This window comes from Geospiza fortis, unplaced genomic scaffold, assembly GCF_000277835.1.
Source record: "Geospiza fortis unplaced genomic scaffold, GeoFor_1.0 scaffold188, whole genome shotgun sequence".
NCBI classification, from domain to species: Eukaryota; Metazoa; Chordata; class Aves; order Passeriformes; family Thraupidae; genus Geospiza; species Geospiza fortis.
Genome location: NW_005054337.1, coordinates 4298612 through 4303889, shown reverse-complemented (window position 1 = coordinate 4303889; position 5278 = coordinate 4298612).

The following is a 5278-nucleotide window of genomic DNA, read 5'->3' as shown; positions in this document are numbered from 1 at the left end:
CAGCAATATTCCAGGAGGGAAAAGGAGTCAATAGTCCCCTGCTCCCCACCATAAAATAAATAGACGCACACCTCTGCAGAAAAACAAACCATCCTCACAGTTAAAGGTCAACAAATGTACAAATCCACTCTGTGCTTTTCTGTGGGATGGTTTCTACAAACTCAGCTCCTCACCTGGACCTAGGCCCTCTCCAGAGGCAGGGAGAGGGGTCTGGGCCAGAGCTGTCTCACACCAGCTGATGCCCTCCAGCATTCCCTTTCTGAAGGCACAGGGCTGCTTTGTCTTACATGGCCAGGACACACCAGTAACCTTTCCCAGTGCCCTCCCACTCTCACCAGTGAGCAGCAGCACAGCACAGCGGCTCCCACTGTGCCAGGAGGGCAGAGGGGACCCTGGAATTGCACAGTGGAGGGAGGCAGTGTCTGCCAGCAGGGCACGTTTGGGAGCAGGGGTGGGAGCTGTCCCTTCTGCCTGGCTCTGGCACATCACCCCAGCTGTGCACTGCCCCAGCCCTGCAGGGTGGGGAGCCCCACAGGGGATGGAGCCAGGGCTGAGGGATGCCAGAGCAGCCCTCTGTTGTGATTTCTCTCCTGCCTAAAGTGCTGCCAAAGCTCTCACAAGCTGCTTGTGACAAAGGCCTTCAGTCTGGCAGGGAACAGCTCTGCCTGCCCCAGCCAAGAGGCAGCAGAGCTGTGCTGAGCTGCTTGGCTCCATCCCCTCCATCCCACCAGGAATCCTCAGCAGGCTGCTCTTTGCTGCAGCTGCACGAGGCTGTGCACACCCAGGAAGCCTTTCAGATGCTGGCAGGACTTCCCTGAGCCAGGGAGCCAAAAGGAAGGCAAGAAAATGTGAGGCACTGACAGCACCCTGTAGCTGAGGGAGATCCCTACATGCCAGCAATCCTTTTCCCCATGCTGAAAGAGAGGAAAGGAGACATTTCCTTCCTCTGCAGCAAGCCACACTGCATGAAGACACACGTGAGATCTCAGCAGGAGGCTGGCAGGGGCACAGGCAGGGCTGCTGGGCCTCCTGGTGTCCCGTGGCTGGCAGGGCAGCTGGGGTCCATCATCCCTGCCCTCTCTGTAGCCCCATCTCTCAGCAGGGCACTCCCTCCACAGCCCCTCAGAGAGGCTGATGTCTATGTTCAGCCAAGCAGCTGGGATGTTCCACAAATAACAGCTCTGGCAAAGGCTGGTGAGGCACTCTGAGACTCACATGAAGCAGTTTGCAGGGAGGAAAGCAGCTCCCACAGATGCCAGCCCTGCACCAGCCCCTGCTCATCACGCATCAAACTGCAGCACAGATCCCACCCTGAGGCCCACACATGGCCAGAAACTCACCATCACTCCCAAATGCACCAGCACAGGAACAAAGGGACCTGCACACCCCTCCCAGCTGAAACCAGTGCCTCCCTACAGCCAAGTGCTCAGGAAGAGGAGGGTGGGTGATTTATGCTGTAGGGCAGCCCAATGAGCTTCTCCCTCTCCCCAGCTTCAGCCACAGAGGGGAATCCATTTCCCAGCTCCTTCAGGTCCCACCAGCAGCGTTGCAAGGGGGAATTCCTGTCTCCAGGCCTGCCTGTGCCAAGGCACACACAGATGCTCCTTTCCCTGACACTATGTAGGTTAATAACATGCAATGTGATGGCAAGACGCAGGGAACTGCAATGCAATGTCAATATTTAGCTTTTACACATTTGGCTAATTAGGAAGCAACCTGTGATTCCCTGAGAAGGAGGCAGGGCTGCTTCAGCCCCTCCCTCCCTCCCTGTCTGTACATTCCCCGTTCGGATGGGATCAACGTCAGCTCCCTATTTCTGGAAAAAAAGAAACGGTCGCAAACGGTCTGTCCCAAAATGCTGTTCCCAGGCAGTGGATGTCAGAAACCATTATACTAAATAAAGCTTCATGAATGATTCATGAGGCTGGATTTCACATTAATCAGGGAGAGATGGGCAGAGCAGCAGAGCCTCGCAGCCCGCCCTGTTGCCTTCCTGCACAGCCAAGGGAACGGGAGGCTTTGGACCTCCAAGGCACAGATCAGAGATGTGGTGCCAATCAGAGGAGCAGCCTAGTCCCAGCATGATCAGAGCCTGACCCAGCAGAGGCTGAAAGAGGCAGCGTACTGCTGCCCAAATGCCCAAATACCTTTCTGCTTCAGGGACTGCTGTGACTGGATCGCGTTAATGAGCCCCAGGGCTGCTGCTCCGAGCATCCCGAGATGCTCCACTGCTTTCTGCAGGAGCTTGGGAATCCTGCACTGACTCCCTGGCTCTGTGCATGATGGTCTCTAAAAATAGAAAAATGCTTTCCTGAAATGTCATCAGGAGGCTCTTTCCAGGGCTCAGGCAAATGGGACTTCTGCCTGGATGCCATGGTGCATCCCAGCAAACCAACAGGCTTCTTCTTGTTGGGACCCAAATGCTACTTGTACTGCTCCAAGAGTTTGGAAAGAAGGTAGATGTGTTCTCTCTTGGTACCTGGAGAGGCAAGCCCTGAACTCTGTCAGAATCAATGAAAGAATGAGGGGTGCCCTCAACATTGCAGCTGGTGGAAGAAGGTAATGGAAGGTGGAATCCTGTGTGCATATTGCAGGAGCAAGTGCCTGTGTCTCCCCCAGCCATCCAGACATAGCCAGCAAGCTCTCATCCACCTGCATCCTGCATCCTTGGTTTCTCCTCTGCAGCTTGCTCAAATATTCCTGGTAAAAAACCCTCAAAACTACAAGAATCCAGTGCCAAGCAGCCAGGATGCTGTACAGCAGGGAAAAATCCATAGCCAGCATAGCAAACCTGGGCTCAGACATGGAGACAGCAGTGATTCTCCATGCAGCAGCAGAGGAATATCTATCAGGAGACTCAGGAGCTGTCAGACACCCTGCTCCCCCCTGCCGAGGCTCTGCAGCCTTCCAGGGCAGGCAGTGAGTCACCAGCCTGAACCACAGAACCACAGAACCATGGCATGGCTGATCCACTGCCAAGGGCACCTGGGGGCTTCGGGGGTCCCCTGCCAGCCCTGGGTGTCACCCCACTCCCCAGTGCTCCAGCATCTCCGGCCCCACATCCTCCTCCTTGCACTGAGGGTTCTGCCCATGCTGGGGTGATGCCTGAAGGAGGGAGAGGCAGAGATGGGATGGAGGGAGCCAGCAAGCCCCTGGCATCCTTCAGAGCCTCAAGACCTGAAGACACTGTGGCAGCAGAGCTCTCTCACCACCCCCAGCTCTACCTGAATCTTCTGCAGAGAGCCCAAAAGACAACATCCCTGCAGAGACAGGAGAGCACACCCTTCCCTGCACCCAACATCTCCAGCTGTACTGGTCCCTGTGTGTTCATTCCTGTCAGCTCAGAGGCAGCTGGAGGCAGAGCTGGAATGGGAGCAGGGCACTCAAACCACCAGGGCACTTCCACCTGCAAAACTACCACAATCATAATTCACCAGCAATTTATAGTTTTGAGTCTCAGCTGTGTCATCACAGCTGGGCAGAGACTGAAGAGCCCCAAACCCAGTGGCCACTCTCTGTCTGCAGCTCTGGTGGACAGGCAGAGCCTCAGGTTTGCTGCCCCTACTCCCACCAGTGCAAGGCCCTCACCTGGGTTTGCTGTGGGATGAAATTACCCACAGGATCAGATAAATCTCAGGGAAATCACCCTTTAATTGTCCCCCTTATTTAATGAAAAGACTGATTTCCAATTTGCCTAAATACTAAATGATAAGGCATTTCCATGTGCAGTGCAGCACAGGGGCAGGTGAGGACCTCCCTGCTCCACCCAGCCTGGCCTTGCTGGCAGGAATCAGAGGCCACCTCTGGCTCCTTCCATGGCCATGGCCTTGGCTGTGCTCAGCTATCAAAAACAAGATACAGGGCAAGTGTCCTCACTGCACGAGCCTGCAGAGAGTCAAACTCAGCTGCACTCTTGGTTACTTGCATCATTCAACCTGCACTATTGTAAGATTTAATTGCAGTTAAAGTTGTGCTTCCATCTTCACCTGTCTCTCTCCTGGCAGAGGATCCAAGAAGCGAGCCCATGCTGCCTGTGCAAGCATGGCTGTGATGACTGGGTTTCATGGCTTTCTCTGTACTGGTGAATGAAGTGTGACCAGACTGACCCTGACACCAAAGATGGTGTCAGGGAACAGAGCAAGTCCTGCCATTAACCTCTCCTCTGACACCATGCTGCCCTTCTGCCAGCATCCCTACCTGTGGCAGCTCCTAGCTCTGCTGGGAATGGTCTGCAGAGGGCTTGGCCTGTGGGAAGCCTTGGCCTGAGATGCTCCAGGTTAATGATGAGCCTAGGAATAGCCTTTGTTTTTGATGAATTCAGTTTTTAATGTGTCCTGGGTGTTGGAGGATGGTGAGACAACCTGGAGCCGAGGGGATGCAGCACATGGAGATTGCAGGTTGCTGTAAGGTGGAGGCAATCCATATGCTCAAGGCATGTGGGAACTCGCCAGACAGTAAATCAGTGCTCTGAAATTCCTGACCTTACACTGCAGCATCTCCCTGCTCCCTCACCAGAGGCTCTCCATCTCTATAAAAAATAGCCACTGCATTGGTACAACTCTCCAGATTTTCTCATGTTTTCTGTTAGAGTTTCAGAGCCCAAACACAAGTCAAGGTCCCCAGCAAGTTCAGTGAATGTCCATTAATCTTTCCTGGCTCAGGCACCCCGTCAGCTCAGTAAAACCCAAGTCCTGAAGAGTTCCAGGCTGTCAGAGGGATGGTCTGTTGCAGGCCATGTCTGTCCCAGGCCTGCTGCAGATGGATTCCAACAAATCCCCTTTCTGCAGGGTGCTGGATATGCAGGTGTATCCAAGGGCTCCAGAGACTGAATGAAGATGGTTAATTAATTTCCAGCATGGAGCAGGCTGATATTCCCCTGTCAGCAGCATCTACAGACACCCTGTGGCTCTGGGAGGAAGATGAGGATTGTAGGGACAGAATCCCCTGGAGTTTGTGTCCCCACTTTTCTCCTCCTGCTCAGAGGATGCTGCCATCACAGCTCGCTTTGTCTCCTGCCCCCCCGTGAACTGGCTCCAGGGAGAGGCATGGAAACTGGGACAGTTGACAGCACAAGAATGGGAACAGCCAATGGCATGGGAAGGAAAAGCCCAAGCCCCTCCAGCTGGAGCAGCCCCCTCCCATAGCTCGGGGAACAAACGCACCAGCGAGCACAGAAATCACCAGGAAATAACAGCATTAAGGAAAGCCCATGTATTTAGTACTAAATCTTTGCCACTGAGAAACACAAGACCAGGCTTTAGCGTCTGCCCTAATTTAG